The sequence below is a fragment of the Macaca thibetana genome, chromosome 11, assembly GCF_024542745.1.
Source record: "Macaca thibetana thibetana isolate TM-01 chromosome 11, ASM2454274v1, whole genome shotgun sequence".
Taxonomy (NCBI): Eukaryota; Metazoa; Chordata; class Mammalia; order Primates; family Cercopithecidae; genus Macaca; species Macaca thibetana.
In genome coordinates, this window is record NC_065588.1 from 73066821 (window position 1) to 73088322 (window position 21502).

At 41.6% G+C, this 21502-nt stretch overlaps 1 protein-coding gene across 2 annotated transcripts in view; it reads right to left on the minus strand.

Annotated features, from left to right (window-relative positions):
• The window catches only part of CSRP2 (cysteine and glycine rich protein 2), a 1103434-nt gene that overhangs the window by 20739 nt on the left and 1061193 nt on the right, over positions 1–21502 (minus strand). The gene's annotated exons all lie outside the window — the stretch shown is intronic.

A 21502-nucleotide genomic window follows, 5' to 3' on the forward strand; every position in this document is an offset into this window, starting at 1 on the left:
CCGCCGGGAAGTGGCCCTCGCCGCCCTGCGTCGGACCTCTCCACCGCGAGCTCCGATCCCCGTCTTCGCGGACACAGACGGGGCGGGAGGCTCCAGCAGTAAAAAGTCAGCCAAACGGGGCTTTCCGCCACCTCCCCCCTTGTCCTTGTCAGTAGACTCAACGTGATTAACTTCCCTAGTTAACGCATATTCTCTCGTCCGATTTCCAGCTTCTGGGAACCCACAACTTTCTTATTCTTAAAGAGCAAAATTCCTCATGTAGACTAAATAAATGACGTTACGAAAACGCCCCATTCCCAAAGTGTTTCGCTCTTCCCCTCCACCAGGGCACAGCACGCGATGCTGAGGGGGAAGAAACCTAAACCCAGGCAGAAACCCCGGGCGCCACAGGGCCCTGCGTTTCTATGTGTTGATGTCAGAAAAGCAAAAGGATACCGTGACATCCGAAGGGACCTAATGCCTAAGCTACAGGATGATTTATTGTTTTAGATGAAGAGGAAAATAAACAATGCAATCTCTATCTGGTTCATATTCTAGGCCTCCTCATGACCTCTCCTGCCAGAAGCGATGATCCCAGAGAATTGATACTTGCGGAGTGGGGAGTTCAAAAAAGGCAGTGAACAAAACTCCCTCATGCCATAAATGCTTTTTCCTCCTCTGGTCCAGAGTTTCTCATCCTCCACACCATTGACATCTTGGGCTGGATAATTCTTTATTGTAGGGGGCTGTCCTGTGCATTGTAGGAGGCTTCCACGCACTAGATGCCAGTTGCACCATGCCCCCGACGTTGTGACAATCGAAAAGTCTCCGGACATTGCCAAATGCCCTCTTGGGGAGACGGCAGGGAGCACATATCCGCATAACAACGTACAGAACCGACTTATTATTGTTTTATTTTATATGCTGGGGCCAATCCAGGATAAACTCATTATAGCTGCCTTGTTCTGTGTCCACCAAGTACTGTTCAAAAACACATAGTGGTGATTGACATCTCCTGATACTGTGGCAGGAGTCTGGAAAGCATTCTTGCCTGCTGTGAGCTTTTCTAAATATGGACGATCCTTATTTCCATGATATCAGCTAGTGTAAGTGACTTAACTTATGGGCCAACAGGAAAATTCAGTCCCTCGGATTCTACATTTGCTTTAGCTCAGCTGCTTACAGTATTTATTTTTTCTTGCGCAAGTTTGCCTACTGCTTCTACTGAATGAAACTGTATCAGTGAGTCTCACTGCAGCACTGGAGTTTAGCAAGCCACTGCCCTTTCTCTCCTACCCTGAGTTCTTCTCAATGCCTCTTTGTGGAAGGGGACTCCCAGACCTGAGCTGTTTCTGTCAAGCTCATGCTGTCCCGAATTTCCAGAGCCATATCTTATTTGAAATTGGGCTTGTTGGCCGGGTGTGGTGGCTCATGCCTGTAATCCCAGCTACTTAGAAGCTGAGGCAGGAGAATCACTTGAACCTGGGAGGTGGAGGTTTCAGTGAGTAGCAATCGTGCCAGTGCACTCCAGCCCGGGTGACACAGGGAGACTCCGTCTCAAAAAAAACAAAGCAAAACAGAAAAAGAAATGGGGCTTGTTTTTGATCTAAAAGTATTTCTGCTATCTGTCCCTGTATGTATTTGCCTCCGTATATTTCACAGTGAGTCTGCAGATGATATACAACATGTGATTTTGAACAAATCTGTATTTGTATTTATCAACATTTAAAAAATATTTATTTCTCTTTTCTTTAAACATCTATTTAAACTGTTGACTCTTTTAGTTATGAACATGAAGAAATTATTTAAGAGTTTTTAGACGGAGTGTTGCAAAAGAAAGAGTATGGGCTTTGGAATCAAACACACATGATTTCAACATACAGCTCTGCCACCTATCAGTTTTGTAAGCTTGGGCTAAGTACCTGACCTCTGTGCATCTGTTTCTTTATCTGTAAAAAGATAATTCTACACACTTTGTAGTGTTGTTATGAGGATTAAATCGGATGATGTATGTAAAATGCCAAACATAGCACCTGGCACATGGTAAATACTGAATAATTGATGGTTGTTATGTTAAGCAAAGATATCTTGATGTCCTTATTGCCTCTCAAGAAAGAAATAGAAATTGTGCTTTACTAAGTACTCATGTTGCCTTCTTGAGGGCTTGATATTAAGAAGGTATGAAGTGTTTTCCAAAACAATCAAGAATCTTCAGTAGGAAGCATCTGCATGCCTGCAGAAGGCTAGTGGGAGAATTGTGTTCTCATGGAGAAGGATGAACCCTTAAGTCCACATGGTCTTAGTCTGTTTGACCCCTCGACTTTGTAATAGGCAGAATTGAAGGTTAAAAGTGTCCAGCAGGCTGTTTCTTTTTCCCACTCAAAATGTGTATGATATTTGTAACAACTCCATTCTCTGGAATTCATCAACCAATTTCAAATCAAAGCCCTCTCTCAAGGTCACTGTCCTAAGGCAAGTTGAACCAAGGTTGTTGCCTTTTGTCATGACCTTCTGCTTCAAACGTAGATTTAAAAAATATTTTTATTATTTTTATTTCATGCCCCCCCCCCTTTTTTTTTAACAAAACTCTGAATCAGATGAATGTGAATTTAAACACAAAGCCTCTTTATTTTAGGGCAAGGCTTTCTTCCTAGAAGGCAAGAAGGCTATAGTGAAGAGGAATATTTTATTAAAATGATTTTAGTATGAAATAAAGGGAAAAATTTGAACTTTGCTAATGTACACATTTAATAACACAAAAAGAAGCAGTTTTTCTACCTTATTTCTTAGCTAAGATTTAGCAGCAGTGGTGGGAATTAAAAATTACTCATACTTAACCCTAATGCTCTGTGATGTATTATCTGACAGAGAAAAGAATAATATAAGTTATATATGCTTTAAAAGCTGACATAAATGTCCCTGAGTCGTGTAGTAGGTATTTGTGATTGCCTCTCTAGCATCCATTCCTCTCTGTGTGGTTTCAGGCACGTGAGTTCACGGTCCTGGTTCAGGGTGGAGCACTGGATCCAGTCAAGGCATTTGAGGCCCCAGCTTGGGGACGGTAAGCATGTGACCTAAGCCCATCCAATTAGAGTGAATCTCAGAACTCTGCTGGGGTGTGGAGTCAGAGCCAAGCTAGCCTATTCTGGAATGTGCTGTGTGCATGGAGGAGGCCTTAGAGTGGTTACAGTCATTTTTGCTAGCAACCTGGTCAAGGATGATTTGACACAGAGAGGAGGACAGAGAAAATAGAGCTCTGAACAAGTATTCACCATGTTTACTTACCTGCAGGGCTTTTTCATTATGGGAACCAACGAGTTCCCATTGCTGTTTAATCCATTTTGAGATGGATTTTCTGTTACTTGCAGTTAGGACTCCCAACAGATTGTGGTGGCTTAAAATCATGTCCGTGGATTCTTTGTTACTCCTCCCTTCAACAGGTAGACTTTAATTCATGCCCTTACCCTTGGGTGTGGGCTAGATTTAGTGCCTTGCTTCTAGAAAATAGAATAAAGTGCATGATTTTGAGACTAAGTCAAAAAACACTTTGTGACAACTTTCTCCTCCTTCTTCCCCCACCCTTTTCTCTTATCCATTCTCCCCAATCTCCAGTATCTTGCGAACGTGTGTGTGTGTGTATGTGTGTGTCTTATCACTGCTATGGGGAAAGCCAGCTGCCATGTCAGGAGGACACTCAAGCAGTTAAGAACAGTGGCCTGTGGCCAACAGTCCCAGAGGAGCTGAAGCCTTCTGCCAACAAAAATATGAGTGAGCTTGGAAGGAGATATTACAGTATAATACTGTCAAGCTTTGAAATGACTCCAACCCTGGCTGACACTTTGACTGCAACCTTGTGAGAGATCCGGAGACTCTCACTGTGGTTTATCAGAGAGTTCGTAATTGCCAAACCCCCAATTACCATTTTTCAGTCCTTACCCTACTTGACCTCTTGGTAATTGGACAACATTGAGTAAACATATGATTGTGTGTACATGCACAGAATGAAATATTTTAGAAGGATGACACTTCTGAAATTTCTCACAAATGTTAACTTCTGTCTCTAGCTACTGTTCTGATGAGAAATGGGAAGAAATTTTCAAAGCTACCACCACTAGAAAGCTTAGTTTCTCCCCTAAAAAACTGTAATGTGAGCAACAGAGGATGCATTAAACAATGTTTTTTATTATCTCACTTGTGATGAGATATACCATTTTACAAATATATGTATGTGTTTACTTTCTAACTTTTACATGGATTCTAAAATTCTTGCTAAAGATTATACAAAAATAAATGTAGGCTGGGCATGGTGGCTCACACCTGTAATCCCAGCACTTTGGGGGGCTGAGGCAGGTAGATCACATGAGGTCAGGAGTTTGAGAGCAGCTTGGCCAACATGATGAAACCCCATCTCTACTAAAAATACAAAAATTAGCCGGGCCTGGTGGTTCGCACCTGTAGTTCCAGCTATTCAAGAGGCCGAGGCGGGAGAATTGCTTGAACCAGAGAGGCAGAAGTTGTGGTGAGCCGAGATCCCGCCACTGCACTCCAGTCTAGGTGACAGGGCAAGACTCCATCTCAAAATGAATGAATGAATACTCATCCATCATTTATTCATCTATCCCTTTATTCAGGATTTAAAAATTAAGTGTATATTTTATCTTAAATATAGTTAATGACGTTTCCGTATATATATCTCGATCATTGAGCAAGCTCCAGAGAAAACCTCATAAAAATTTCCACTTAAAACAGTGTGCGTGTGTGTGTGTGTGTGTATTTCTCTAGGAAATGATGTCAAGAACAAGATTCTGGAAACAATACATAATGCTATAATTGACTGGCAATTAATCATTATGGCATATGCCTGCCAGGATTTTTGTGTAATCCTCACATATGGGATTAAAAATCATTCATAAAATAAACCTTTTCTTGTAAAAGAAAATACAAACTGTCACATCTGTAGCTCTCACCTCATGAGAAAAGTGTTAAGCTATGGGAAAAAGGTTAATGCCTTTAAAAAAAAAAAGGAAAACCTTGTATAAATCCTGTATTTATATGTTTTTAAGGAGTGCTGGCTTAGATTTTACTTTAAACAGTTTTTACTTACACTGTTTCAAGAAGATTGTGGGAACCTAATTCCCATTCCTAATTCTTAAATGATGTTATATGTTTAAAGACTCAAGCTATTACTTTGGGAGGCTGAGGCGGGCAGGTCACTTGAGGCCAGAAGTTCTACACCAGCCTGGCCAGCATGACGAAACCTTGTCTCTACTAAAAACACAAAAATTAGCCAGGTGTGGTGGTGCACACCTGTAGTCCTAGCTACATAGTCCCAGCTACTCAGGAGGCTGATGCATGAGAATTGTTTGAATCCGGAAGGCGGAGGTTGCAGTGAGCCAAGATTAAGCCGCTGCATTCCAGCCTGGGCAATGGAGTGAGACTCTGTCTCAAAAAAACGAACAAACAAACACTCAAGCTGCTGATTTATTTGTCCGTGTGTTCACTTCAATTATAAGAGTTCAGAGTGCTAATGCAGAACCAAACTCCACTGACCTGCTAATGTCTGGGTATGAGCTCAAATATATATACCGTGTGTGTGGTGTGTGTGTATGTGTGCACACATATATACGTACAGACACATACATCTACGTGTATGTACAAACATACACATACACGGACTTGCAAAATGATCTGTATCCTCTGTGAAAGGGTATTGGGTTATCATGGAGTGATCATCCATCCAAATTCAGCTGAAAAACCATAAATGAGAAAGGGTCAAAGTACACGCCATTGGCTGTTCTTCAAGCCAACGTGTGTTTCAACCAAATAGCAATGACTATTGACTGAATGTTCCTTGTATGTCAAACATTGTAGGAATATTGTTTTCTTGTCCTTGTAAGGTGATTATCTTTCTTTCCATTTTACATGTGAGGGAAGTGAAACTCATGGAAATTGAATAACTTGTCCAAGGCCACATAGCTAGTAAGTGGCAGAATTGGGATTCAAATCCAGTCTAGATCCAAACCTCACACTCTTTCCACTGAAGAATGTGGCCTTTTAGCAATGATCCTTTCCTGTTATACTAGAAGAATGAAGAAAGTACCTTTGCTTAAAGACTCTAAAGACTGCTAGCTCCTTGGGAGCAAGTCTTTGGGCAAACTGAACATAAATCTTTCCAATCTGAGGAGACCTCCACAGCATAGCTGACTGAGATGAAGTCTAAGACAAGTGAGAGTACCATGCAGAATCCAAGCCGGTCTTCAACCAGGGGAGCAGGGCTGGGGATGGGGCCTCTGCTGAGAGGAGGTAGGGGTGCGGCATGAGGTGGATGCCAAGAGGACCCAAACACGTTTAAAGGGCATCACATTGAGATGATTCTCTTGGGGCTAACGCCTGCCAGATGATGGATGAGCATGTTACATTATGCTAACACAAAAATGCCAAAGTCTAACTTAGAGCACAGCCAGGCTACCATTTTGTCCCACCTCCTTTTTGGGACATAACGTTGGTATAAATTCCTTATACAGAGTGGGAATGGGGAGACGTACTTGTGGTCTTGCCTCAGGTGAGTTATGTAACTTCTTTGAGCTTAATTTTCGTAAGTCTGGCTGATGACTCAGGTCCCATTCAGCTGTAGGATTCTATGATTCCACTAGTAGCAATTGTATGACATTACAGTCACATATTTTTTGACAAGGAAAGTGTTCACATGTATCCATCAGGGTTCTTAATGGAAGAAAACAGACAGTACAAGAGGAGCAAGGAGACAAATGATGCTATAGAGTCAGGATCAGTGCCTGACCCCAGAGTGGCACAGCTGATGCCTATACTTGCCTCTTCACATCTATTATGATGTTAAGGGCCTGAGAGTAGACTTTCTACTTCAGCTACTAGATCTGCCATCCTTGACCATGCCAGCCCCTTGTGCTGCTCATTTGCCTTCCAAATCTGGCTCAGGATATCTTCCATTAGGGCTTGGTGGAAACTATGTCATGTGTGGAACTCAAGTTGCAAGAGAGTCTTAGAAATGTTTGCCTGTCTAGCCTCTGGAGTACAGGAAGCCATGTTTAAAGAGTGAGTGGGTGTTAAGTGACCCTGTGTGTAGTGTCTGCAGCATCATGTTTCATTGCTGTGCAAACAGGCAGGGATCAGGTCAGGAGTGGTGGCTCACACCTGTAATCCCAGCACTTTGGGAGGCCAAGTTTGGGTGGATCACCTGAGGTCAGGAGTTCGAGACCAGCCTGGCCAATATGGTGAAACCCCATCTCTACTAAAAACACAAAAATAACCTGGGCATGATGGCACACACCTGTAATCCCAGCTGCTTGGGAGGCTGAGGCTGGAGAATCGCTTGAACCCAGGAGATGGTGGTTGCAGTGAGCTGAGATCACACCACTGTACTGCAGCCTGGGGGATAGAGTGAGACTCAGTATCAGAAAAGGATCATATGTATACCATGAGCCTACTTTTCTATCTATAAAAATATGCTCTATAAAAAAGTCTGAAAAGTATACACTAAAATTTTAGGAGTGCTTTGATCAGGATTGTTGTGTTTTTATCTTCTTTTTGGTTCTCTGTATTGACCAGCGTTTCTGCCATGAATGAGTATTACTTATATAATTTCTTAAGAGTGATGCTTATTGGCCTTGATTTTACCTGACATAAAGGTAGTATCCCTGCCTTTTGTGTCTTGCAGATGTCTGTCTTCAAGGTACAGACCACAGAATTAGACCTTGAAAATAACTTTAAAGGGTATGTAAACCATATTCCAATTCAGATCATGTTATCAAACTTCTAGACATTTGAATCAGTTTCTTCATGGAGACTCAGACAATATAATAATGTCAGGGGATTATCTGAAGTCTTTTTTCTCCTTGGAGTCTTTTCACCCTCTCATCTCATGTCTCTCATTGCTCATATTAAAACAATGATAATTTTCTTATGAAGTCCACAGCGACATTAGCCAGTTTTATTAATAAGCAAAGATAAATTTGAATTACAGATTATTTGCATGAAGATCACACAATCTTATACACAGGAATAGTGAAACAGATTGAAAGATAAAGCTGGAAACGGATGTGAGAACTAGACCCTAGCGGTCTTTGAATACTAAGTTAAGGGATATTGAAACAATTAAAATCTCGTCCACTCAGATTCCCTCAGTGGGTGCTGATGTTTTTCAAATAGAAAATGCTAAAATATATTCAACCTATTGCTTCACCTTGAAGTCTCATTTTGAACTTGGATCAGTAGCATATGAGGTTTTGAAATCAATATATGATTCATAAAACTTGCCTTAAATCGTTTGATTTATTTAATGCCACATAGAATGCTGTGAACTATTTATTTCAGTGTTGGATTTCTACAGTCTTTCTTCTAAAAATTCTCAATTTGATTAAACCTAGTCTTTTGCAAGCACCTGCTATGTGCAAGGTACATTGTTAGGCTTTGAGGAATACAGCAATCAAAGGTTTCTGCTCTCAAACAGTATACAGTTTAGTCAGGAGAGCCAAGACATTCACAAAACCCAGCAACACAGAGGACAATGTGGGACATAATATGGGAACAAAGGAGCTCAGATGGGCAGATGATCTTTATAGTAGGATGCAAGAGCAGGCAGTTTGGTTTGGGAGATTAGGGAGGGAGGGGGATGGGAAGAGTAAGAGAAGGTGGCCAATAGGGGGTGTGTTGTTGGCCAGTCACCAGTGTGGCTGCCTGGAGCTCCATCCCCTGAGGAACCTGGGAAATAATATGGAGACACACTTAGAGTTATTCTACCCAAGGAGCAAAGGGGCTGAGGTCTGTATTTACCAACTTCCATCAGTCTTGGATCAAGGGTTTTTCTGGAGGGAATTACTTGTCAGTGCTTTTGGTCTGTCAAGCAAATGAGCAGACGGGTCTCTCCCAGGTGTGGAGGAAGCTCTCAGTCAAAGTGTTGAAGGTAAATTTGGAGACGTAAGGGTAGGACTTACCAGCATATGCTACAGACAGAGGTTGATTCTAAGGACAGAGGGATGTGGAAGTCTTGATAATTCAGGGAGGATGTGGTACTTCAACTGAGCCTTAAAGAGATATGGCATCAACAGATATTGGCAGGGAAAAGCCATTCCAAATACAGGGAGCAAAGACCCAGAGAAGCCAAATTCAGAATACTATCCATAACCGATATAGTTGGTATAGCGCTATCTTGTCTCTTTCTCCCACTTAATATTATTTATTTCTATTTTCATTGCTGCCTAGTATTTCATGGTGTTAATGACTCTTAGCTTAGCCACTCCACTATGTTTAAACATGTGGGTTGTTTTCAAATTCATTATTAAAAATGTTCATTTAATCAAAATATATGTATTCCACAACTACAAAGGTGAGCCAGATAGATTAAATACCTGCCCTTATGGAGCTGGCATTTTAGGTGGGAACACTAGTAAAACCTATGCCTGGCAGATCAGTCAGGCTGCAGTAGTTCACAGTGGTTCACCCTTGGGAGAGCAGGCAGGTGAATCAGGGAGCTGGCTGTGAGCTCCTCAAAGGCAGGGAATTGGCTTCTTTATACTGAAAACCTCTTGAACTATCACACCACCTGGCATACAGTAGATTCTGGGTAAAATCTGTTAATTGTGGGAAGAAAAATCCCTAAACAGGGTGTGAAAGGGTTAATAGGAGAACTCGAGTTTGGAGTCTTGTAAGAGAACCATTGTGATTCACAGCACTTTTTTCCTTTATAATTTTCTGTGTGTCCTAAGGCATAAAATTTATGTCTCAGACATTTTCTTTTGTGAAGTCTTTAGCTCAGGAGAAAATGTTTCCTGTGGCTAAGGACACATTTTCCTTCCTTGTTAGCATCATAGTATGTAAAGAAAGCTCTTCTTTAAATTCTGGAAGCAAACTATACCACATGTACGTTTTCACCACCTGTGACTTCAGAGAAGCACCTGCCCAGGCTTCTGGCTTTTCTCTTGAATTATGTATCAGTCAGCAGTTGCATATGTAATGTTTTATCTTGCTAAATTTTATCTCTTACTAAAAGAGTTCATGAATCACTTCTTATTGTTTTCATATAGGCTACAGGATGACCGTATTCACATTTAGATCCAATCCTCTGACAAATCTAGGAGGCTACCTTTAAAATTTACCCCCAAATGTCTATTTTCTTGCTAAGACTTACTTTTTAAGATCTCTCCCCCACCTCCTCTTCTTCTTTTTCTTCTTATTTTAGTGTATTTCCCTCACCAGAACCAACAGCTAACATTTTTTTTTTCAGGCTTATTTTCAGGAATTAAATAAATTTATATTACTATAAAAACTCCTGCATGATGAGCAGCAAATGAGGATTTGGAGCGTGTGTTGTGGGTGGTGGGCGGGGCTTATGCTTCATCAGCGGAGCGACTCACTCCCCAGGTGTGCCCCCTTGCTCCTGCAGAATCACAAATTACTACAGCAATGGAGCAGCTGCTCATAAATAGCTAACACTGAAAATAGCAAACTTGCAAATGCTAAGGGTCTGCTTTAGTCTTTCCCAAACTGGCTTCGGAGAAGCATTAGAGTCCCTCGAATCGATAATATGTGTTTTGCAAAATAAAAGGTTCTGTTGTAAAATAAGTTCGAGAAACACTTCAAATTGTATCTTTCTCTTGGAAAGTTCATAAAACACAACATTACAGCTTCTGAATCCTACTGAACTACACACACCTTTCGCAAAACACCTAGCATTACTAACAACACATAGAGTACTAATGTTCTACAGAATATCGTTTAGGAAAGATTTTTTTTTTTGAAACAGGGTCTTGCTTTGTCACCCAGGTTGGAGTGCAGCTGCATGATTACAGCTCAGTGCAGTCTCAACTTCCCGGGCTCAGGTGATTCTTCCACCTCAGCCTCCCGAGTAGCTTGGTACCACAGGTGGTTAAATTTTGTAGCAATAGGGTTTCGCCATGTTGCCTAGACTGGTCTCAAACTCCTGGGCTCAAGTAATCTTCCCACCTTGGCCTCCCAAAGTGCTGGGATTACAGGCATGAGCCACTGCACCCAGCCATTTGGGAAAGATTGATCCACATGATTTCTATGGAGCTGATTTCCTGTATTAACCAGATAAGAGGGTATGAACAGCTTTTTAGTTCCTGTTCTACATGTCTGCCAATGGATTCAAACAACAATATGTAAGTACTTATGACTGTGTTTCTATGACTAACAGGTTTTCTCTTGACTATGAATGTGGTTCACACTCTATGATTGATTAATAGATGAACATCATATGAGATATTGTTAGTTGACTAGTTTAACACAGTGGTTCTGAAAGTGTGGTCCTGTACCAGAAGCTTCTGAATCACCTGAGAACTTGTTAGAAATTCAAGTTCTCAGCCTGGGCAACATAGCAAGACCCTGTCTATAGAAATAAAAAATCAGCCATACATGGTGGCAAGTGGCTGTAGTCCCAGCTACGCTGGAGGGTGAGATGGGAAGATTGCTTGAGCTCCTGAGTTTGAGGCTGCAGTAGGCTCTGATTGTGCCACTGCACTCGAGCCTGGGTGACAGAGACCAACCCTATCTCAAAAAATTGCAAATTCTCAGGCCCCACACTCATTAATTAGAAACTCTAGGGAGATGGGCATGTAGCAATCTGCATTTTTTTTTTTTTTTTGAGACGGAGTCTTGCTCTGTAGGGCAGGCTGGAGTGCAGTGGTTTGATCTCAGCTCACTGCAAGCTCTGCCTCCCGGGTTCACGCCATTCTCCTGGCTCAGCCTCCTGAGTACCTGGAACTACAGCGCCTGCCACCACGCCCGGCTAATTTTTTGTATTTTCAGTGGAGACGGTTTCACCGTGTTAGCCAGGATGGTCTCAATCTCCTGACCTTGTGATTCGCCCACCTCGGCCTCCCAAAGTGCTGGGATTACAGGCGTGAGCCACTGCGCTCGGCCGCAATCTGCATTTTAACAAGCCCGCTGGTTAATTCTAATGCATGCTAAAGTTTGAGAACACCAGTTTAACACAGCCTAAGATGTCTGCTTTCTGCTTAGAAGGGATAACAGGGACCAGATTTACCCTCCTACCTGAAATGACTGAAAAGCTAGACAAAATATATGAAACAGTGAGTGGTTCTCAGATATTGAACATGAGGCAGCACAGGACTGTCATCCCTGAGAAACAGTAAATAAGTGATTACTGTGAATTGGCCAACTTACTACCTGGGGAGAGTTTCCAGGGTGATGTTGGGGAGAGGGAAGCCAGGAAGTTCCTGGCCATCTCTGAGTTAAGGAGATGGATTAAGAATTCAAGGAGGCCAAGGTGGCTAGAATTTGCAGGGCAGAGTGCCAGACAAGAGATCCACAGAGAAATAAAAATCCAGAGAGCTGCAGAGGGTCCCCTCACGTTTTTAACTGAGTACTAATCAGGGCATGACTTTTAGGAAACTAGCTGAGGCTGGAGAAACACCCACCCAAAATGGATCAGAGGAAATAATCTCTACAACGCACACAGGGCTGGGGATAGTTTTAGTTCCCACTAGCCAGAGAGGATGAACCTTCTAGTTCACAGAACAAAGGTAGAGAACTCATCAGGTAGAATACGCAGAGGGTATTATTGCCTCAGTAGAGGAGCAAAGTTAAGGGCTTCCCCTATCCTGAATAGTGAAGCTTAAATTTTTGAAAGAATCACACTATCTCTAACCTAACTGCATCCCAGAACAAAGCTCAAGAATATTTATAGAAAAATGCATAATGACTGGTATCTAATAAAAATGTACCTGGCATACAAAGAAACAGGAAAATACAATCCACTATGAGGGGAAAAATTGATAAATAGAAAGAGATCCAGAAATGATACAGTTAATAGAATAAGTAAACAAGGACCTTAAAATTTATAGCTATATTTCACAGAAGTTCATATGATAAAGAAATCCTTGTGTATGTCAAGCAGATACACGGGATATATATATTTTTAAAGACCCAAATTGAACTTCTAGAGATAAAAATACAAGGTCTGAGATGAAAAATGCAATCTATTAAGATATACAAAATAAAATATTAAATGACTTAAAGACATAGCAACACAAACTATCTGAAATGAAACACAGAGGGAAAAACATGGAAAAAAATGAATAGAGTATTAGTGAGCTGTGGGATAATTTTTTTTTTTTTTTTTGAGATGGAGTTTTGCTCTTGTCACTGAGGCTGGAGAGCAATGGCATGATCTTGGCTTATTGCAACTTCCGCCTCCCGGGTTCAAGTCATTCTCCTGCCTCAGCCTCCCAAGTAGTTGGGATTATAGGCATGCGCCACCATGCCTAGCTAATTGTTGTATTTTTAATAGAGATGGGGTTTCACCATGTCGGCCAGGCTGGTCTCAAACTCCTGATCTCAGGTGGTCTGCCCACCTCAGCCTCCCAAAGTGCTGAGATTACAGGCTTGTCTCGAATTCCTGACCTCAGGTGATCTGTACACCTCGCCCTCCCTAAATGCTGGGATTACAGGCCTGAGCCATTACACCCAGCAGCTGTGGGATAATTTTAAGTGACCTAATACATGTACTTAACGTCCCTAAAAATGGAGAGCAGAAATGATATTTGAAGAAATAATAACCAAAAAAGTTCCAAATTGCATGAAAACTATAAATCTACAAATCCAAGAAATTCAATAGACTCCAAGAACAAGAAACATAAAAACTACACCAAGAAACAGCATAATCATATTGCTTAACCCCTTTCCCATTTAGAAAAAGAAAGTGCAGCTTGCTGCCAGCACTCATTTAATGTTACATAAACACACTCTTGAAGGCTGAAGCAAATCTCACTGATTTTCAGTGTGAAAATAAAATACAAAAACTGTTCATGAAGCTATTTCTAAACAGAACTAGTATCAGAATCATCCAAATCATCAGAATTGTCTATTTCAGAAAAATCGGATTCATCAAATGAATCTTTGACCAATGACTGTTCAAGAACAATGTTAACATCACACATAGGAATGCTGCGTTTTCTAGGATTTGACATTTTCAGTGATTGAGAATTACTATATTTTGTAAATGGGAGTATCATGACTAAAAACAGAATGCTATAAATAGAATGATGTCTTTTGTTTCCAAAGTTGATATACTAGAGTGATGCAAAAATAATAATAAAAGTGAGATTTGCCTGGCAAAATTATCTTGGGTAAATGCTGCGGCTGCAAGCACTGCCAGTAAGTGTTCTCAGCAGAAACAGGAAAAGGTTAAAGCCAGTGATAATGAGAAAATCTTAAAAGCAGTCAGAGGGAAAATGCCACAGAGGAAAAATACCAAAATGATAAGATTGACAGCAGAATTCTTGTGGGAAACAATGCAAGCCATCAGACAGTGGAGCAATGTCTTTAAAGTGCTGAAAGAAAAAAATCTGTCAACTTAGAACTCAAAAACCAGGCTGGGTGTGGTGGCTCATGTCTGTAATCCCAGCACTTTGGGAGGCTGAGGCAGGTGGATCATGAGGTCAGGAGTTCGAGACCAGCCTGGCCAAGATGGTGAAACTCTGTCTTTACTAAAAATATAAAAATTAGCTGGGCATGGTGGCATGTGCCTGTAGTCCCAGCTACTTGGGAGGCTGAGGCAAGAGAATCATTGGAACCCGGGAGGTGGAGGTTGCAGTGAGCCAAGATTGTGCCACTTCACTCCAGCCCTGGGCAAGACAGCGAGACTCCATCTCAAAGAAAAAAAAGAATTCAAAAACCAGTAAAAATATCTGTCAGTAATGAAGATAAAATAAAGTTTCTCTCAGACATATGAAAGCTGAAAAAAATCATCACAGTTGACTTGAACCAAAAGAAATGTTATAAAGAAATCCTTCAGGCAAAAGCAAAATGATACTAAAAAGGAATCTGTATCTGCAAAAGGAGCAAGGAGGAGGCAAAGCAAGATAGCTGAATAAGCTCGCTGGTGATCATCCCCCTGCAGGAACACCACTGTGAACAACTATCCACACAAGAAAGCACCTTCATAGGATGCAAAACATTCAAGGCATGCTATCTTGTGCCTTGAGTGAGTGATCACACTACCTGGTTTGAACATAATATCAAAGAAAGAGGTATTGGCTGGGTGCAGTGGCCCATACCTGTAATCCCAGCACTTTGGGAGGCCGAGGTGGGTGGATCACCTGAGGTCAGGAGTTCGAGGCCAGCCTGGCCAACATGGTGGAACCCCATCTCTACTAAAAACACAAAAATTAGCTGGACCTGGCGGTGCATGCCTGTAATCCCAGCTACTTGGGAGGCTGAGGCAGGAGAATCACTTGAACCCAGGAGACAGAGGCTGCAGTGAGCCAACTACATTCCAAGCCTGGTAACAGAGTGACACTCTCTCAAAAAAAAAAAAAAAAAAAAAAAAGAGGCACTGAAGAGGGTGGGAAGGCCAACCTTTCACTACCTGTGTCACTCGTCCCCCAACTCTAGGCAGTGCAGCATGGAGAGAGAGTCTGTGTGCTTATGGGAGGGAGAGCAAAGAGAGTGTGGAACTTGGCATTGGAACTCAGTGCTCCCTATCATAACAGAACATAGAACAGGGCAGAATTCTTTCAGTGCCCACAGAGGGAGCATTTAGACTAGCCCTGGACCAGTGGAGAATTCCTGTCCCAGTAGGAGGAACTCAAGTCTCAGCTGCCTTTACTGCTGGCTAACAAAAGAGGCCTGGGACCCGGAGTAAATGCGAGTGGCAGTCAGGCCACAAGGACTGCAGTCTTAGGGCAATCCCTGGTACTGCACTGGTCTGGGAGGCAGGGGACCTGAGGTACAATCCTGTGCAACACTAGCTGTGGTAACCAGGGGAGCGCCTGTGTTGCCCCTTCCCCAATTCCAGGCAGTGTCGCTCTGGAGAGATTCCTATCACTTGGGGCAAAGAGAGATGAGAGTACAGAGAACTGTGTCTTGCAACTTGGGTACCAATTCAGCCACAGTAAAATAAAGAATCAACCACATTTCTGAAGCCCTGGATTCTGGGTCTTTGCTCCTGGCCAGTGTTTCTAGACCCACCCTGGGCCAGAAGGGAATCCACTGCCCTGATGGGATGGACCCAATCCTGGCAGAATTCGCCACCTGCTGACTAAAGTCATCTTGGGCATTGAATAAACATCAGTGGCAGCCAGGCAGTAGTGGCTGTAGGCCTTGAGTGAGCCCCACTGCTGTGCTAGTCCACAATGCTTTAAGTGTGATCCTGCACAGTGCCAGCTATGGTGGCCATGGGAGTGTCCATGTCACTCCTCTCCCAGCTCCAGGCAGCCCAGCATGGAGAGAGACTCCTTCTAACTGGGAAAAAGAGAGGGAGGACAGCAAGAAACTGCCTGGTAACTTGGAAAATTTTCCTTTATCTCACCCAAATCCAACAAGGCAGTGTATCTGGGAGTCTGCAAGAGTTGCACACAGCATTCCTGGGCTTAAGGTGCTCCTAGTGTTGAAACAGCTGCAGGGACTGCAGGCTTAGGTCCAACACTCAATCCCCTTCGAATTTCTGGAAAGCCCTCTCAAGGAGAATGAGTACAAGGAAGCCCAGACTATGAAGATTGGAATAAATACCTAACTCTTTAATGCTGAAACATCAACCAACATCTACAAGCACCGAGAATATCCATGAAAATATGACCTCACCAAACACAGTAAACAAGACACAAATGAGCAATCCTGGAGTGGGGGAGACACATGACCTTTCAGGCAGAGAATTCAAAATAGCTGTCATAGCTGGGCACAGTGGCTCACACCTGTAATCCCAGTACTTTGGGAGGCCAAGGTAGGTGGATCGCTAAGGTCAGGAGTTGAAGACCAGCCTGGCCAACATGGCAAAACCCTTTCTATACTAAAAATACAAAAATTAGCCAGGTGTGTTGGTGCTTGCCCGTAATTCCAGTCACTCGGGAGACTGAGGCAGGAGAATCACTTGAACTCGGGAGGTGGAGATTGCAGTGAGCTGAGATCATGCCACTGTACTTCAGGATGGGTGATAGAGTGAATGAAACTGTCCAAAAAAATAGCTGCCTTGCGTTAGCCCAGTGAACTTCGAGATAACAGAGAAGGAATTCAGAATTCAATCAGAGAAATTTAAAAGAGACTGAAATAATAAAGCAAAGTCAAGCAGAAATTCTGAAGCTAAAAAATTCAATTGACAAACTGAAAATGTACCAGTCTCTCAATAGTAGAACTGATCAAGCAGAAGAAAGAATTAGTGAGATGAAAAACAGGCTACATGAAAATACATGAGGAGAAAACAGAATAAAGCACACCTTCAAGATCTAGAAAATAGCCTCAAAAGGGCAAATCTAAGGGCAAATCTAAAACCTCTCTACATCTAAAGAGGGTATACAGAGCTAGATCTGGGTAGAAAGTTTATTCAAAAGGAATGAAAAGCCATACACATAAAAAAAGAAAAAAATAATATTTTAAATTAAAATCTGTTTAAAAGATAATTGACTTTAAAAATTTTCTATTTTATTTTATTTTTTTGGATATAGGGTCTTGCTCTGTAACCCAGACTGGAGTACAGTGGCATGGTCACAGCTCATCACAGCCTCGAACTCCTGGGTTCAAGCAATCCTCTTATCTCAGCCTCCCAAGTAGCTACGACTAGAGGCATGCACCATCACGCCCAGCTAATTTTTGTACTTTTTGTAGAGACGGGGTCTCACTAACTAGCTCAGGCTGGACTCAAACTCCTGGACTCAAGCAATCTTCTTGTCCTGGCCTCCCAAAGTGTTGGGATTACAGGTATGAGCCACCATGCCCAACATGATTGACTGTTTAACAACAACAACAAAAAATTAACAATATATACAATGTATTGGAGAGTTTCTAATGTATATAAAAGTAAAATGGATGACAATAGTAGTACAAAGGCCTGAAAGTGGGAACAGGGAGTGTATTGTTGTAAGGTTTTTATACTGTATGTGAAGTGGTATATTATTACTTGAAGATTAATTGTATTAGGTTAAGTATGTATACTATAAACCCTAAAGCAGCCCCTAAAACAAAACAAATAGTAATAGCTAACTATAAACCATCAAAGGAAAGAATATTGAATCATAAAAATAATCCAAAAGAGGGCAGAAAATATGAAAAGGGAAACAAAGAACAGAAGAGTCAAATAGAAAATAAACAGCAAGAAGGTAGATTTAAATGCAACCATACCAATAAACCCTTAGTCAGTGCTCTCAGGCAAATAAACAAGTTAACTTTGATCTCCTATCTGCATTACATTTCTGTCAGAAAGTTGTACAGTGAAAGATTAGAAACTTGAACTAATCATGGTTATAACAGCAAAATGATCTTGGCAGGGATTCCTTTTCTGACTTAAGCAGATCACAGAATGACGTCTAGCAAGTTCAGCCAAGAGACACTGTGCTGAAGGCACTTTTCATTTCTTTCTTCGCAGAGCACTTACATAACTCAGATTGCCATAGCGCAACAACAATCCAGGCACAGAGTGCTGGAAAGAGATTTCTACAGTAACAACTCCCTTTCTCACCAGGCAGAGGCTTAGGAACAGTATTAAAGGGACTTTCTTTTATCCTCGTGAGACAAAAAAACCTCTGGAGACCTTTTGGGTCGAACTCTAGTCGTTGGTATCTGCTCCTTAAGTCCTGCTTGAGGATTACCTGGGCCCACTCGCTACCTCATCTTGTGTCATGCTACCTCACTCAAAACACACAGCTGCCTTCCTTCAGGATCAGGGTCCTGTCTGATAATGTCTTCTTTCTGGAATAGTTTCTCATCTGCCAATCTTGTTCATTTAGTTAATTCCTTTTCATCCTTTAGATCTTAATTCAAAAGTCTAGGCCGGGCATGGTGGCTCATGCGTGTAATCCCAGCACTTTGGGAGGCCAAGGCAGGCAGATCACCTGAGGTCAGGAGTTCCAGACCATCCTGGTCAACATGGTGAAACCCTGCCTCTACTAAAAATACAAAAAATTTAGCCAGGTGTGGTGGCGTGTGCCTGTAATCCCAGCTACTTGGGAGGCTGAGACAGGAGAATCGCATGAACCTGGGAGGCAGAGGTTTCAGTGAGCCAAGATGGTGCCACTGCACTCCAGCCTGGGCAACAAGAATGAAACTCTGTCTCAAAAAAAAAAAAAATAGATAAAATAAATAAAATAAAATCTGCCCCTGCTCCTCCCAGCCCACTCCCATTCCAGATTCTTATCACATTTTGAAATTATAGACCATGGGATATAATTGCATGGCAGATGGAAGCAAAGACATTATAAGTGTATTTATCACCTCCTCAGATTAAAATAGTCTAATTTATTTATTATTTATTTATTTTTGCCATTGGGCCCTCCTGCCCCCATATTTTAAGGGAATTTCTGAACTTATTATGCAGGTTGGGGAAACTAGTGGAGGAAAATCTTAAGAAACAGTTAAGCCTAAGGGAGCCACATGGATCTGGAAAGTACTAGGGATGAGGGAAAAGCTGACGCAGACAAAAGTTGTTGAGGCACAATAAATGAAAATGTCAGGGATGTGAGCTAAGGTTGGAGTTTTGGTAAAGGATGAATAATAAAGTGTGCAAAGAGGCACTGGGACAATTAAGGGATGACAAAGACATTAAGACTGAGTTGAAGAGGGCCAAGGGAATATCAAGATGTGTGTCTGTAGGTTACAAATCAAATCCCCTTTGGCAGTCTTTTGAGAGGCACAATTAAAGTTAGAAACTGCTCTAGTGGATACAAAGTTTTAGTGGCTTTAAACAAAAAACAATTATTCTTCATTTACACAAAATTATTAATGAGTTTGCCTTTCTCACTCAGGGTCCTTAAGTTTACTCTCTAGAACATTGCTGATTATGGTAGAAAAAAACCAAGAACCTGCTTGACCTTGTCCTACAAGTTACTTTAACCCATAACCATAGATGCATTGCTCGCTATATTTGTCTCCAGGTATAGGAAGGCACAAAGAAATTGGACCGCAGAGGAGTTGTGGAGGACAGTGGCTAGTTGCTTTGACTGCTAAAGTCCATTTCCTTTCCTTTTGTAAGGCATCCCAATTTCTTCTGGGGACTGAACATCCAGCCCTCCCAATTCACAAACTTCTCCTGGAATTGGTTCCCCTCCAGCTCTAAGGAAGAGCATGTGACTTAGGCCTGGCCTATCAGAGTACCACATTCCCCTGGCCAGGATTAGTTCAGGACCGTGCATGTGATCTACTTCAGACTAACGAGAGTCACACTAGGAATATTTGTTGGAAGGAGTGAAACACTGTTCTCTTATCACTGGATTTGAACATGAAGATGAAACCAAAATGCAGATGAGCAGGGCTGAAAGGAGAGGCACCAGGTCCGGGTGACACTGTTGGAGCCCCTACAACAATGGGTGCTGCAACCGGCCCTTGAGCCAATGAATACTCACCACCCCCCTTCTTTTTTGGCTTATGCGAATGTGAGTTGGGGTTTTAGCTGCTTAGAATGGAAAGAGTTCTAAATTCTATAGCATTCAACTTATATCTGTGTTTCATATGATTAAGACCTAACTCCATGATTTGCCTTCATGAGGACAAGGATTATTCTTTTTGTTGTTGTTGTTCTCTACTGTATCCCTGGATAAACACATTGTCTTGTGGCTGGTTATTGTCTGTTTCCTTGCTGAACTTTATACTCTCTGCAGGCCAGAAAAATTTTGTCTTACTAATCTTGAGTTCCCACACTAATGCACAAGACTTAAAATAAGAATGAAAAAATACAGGGAAAAAAAAAAAATCAAATCAGAGCAAGGAATTACAGTGCCCATTACGAAAATGCCAATTAACTTGGTTTTTATACATCGATTTCCCAGATGCATATATTGAATGCCTATAAAGTAAAACCTTGTTTCTTATGATAGATTTAGAAAACTGGAAGTGAATCAGACATTTATAACTACTGTTATTTTCTTCTTCATTATTTTATATTATCAAAAGAGATAACTTTTTACGAGTAGACTTTTGCGCTCCTTTGATCGAAGAAAGCCTAAGGCTATGTGTATAAGACTTAGAGTAATGGTTAACATATCATTATACAGTTTATACATTTGCAGTACCTGAAGAAAAACAATTGAAACATTATGGTATTTACAATGTCAGAAGTTAAGACAGAAATTCAAGCTACATGTTATGTTTCTAGGTTATTTAGAATTCTAACTTATTAAACCATGAAAGTAAATATCCAGTAAAAGCCCTAAAAAACCCACAGGTAATTCTAATCCCCACTCACAGATCTATGCAAGCAAGGAGTTTATTCTGAGACCAGGAAAAAAACTTTTTCATCATTTCCTTTTCCTGTTCAGGAAAAAAAAAAAAAAATGATTGTACATAGTTTAACAAAGAAAGTAGAATCTTCTACTTTCTACTTTGGTGAATTCCCTCAAGCATCTTTAGTAGTGGGGAGAGAAAGCTGTGATTTCAGGAAACTGTGGTTTGCCAGGCTACCTTTTTGCTGTCACGGCAGTGATGGTGGGCAGGCCCCTGATAGGAGGGAAAGCCTTCCTCTTTTCCAGCAAGACTAAATCAAAACCGCATCAAAACCCAAGAAACAAAGCCAAACAAAGAGGGAACA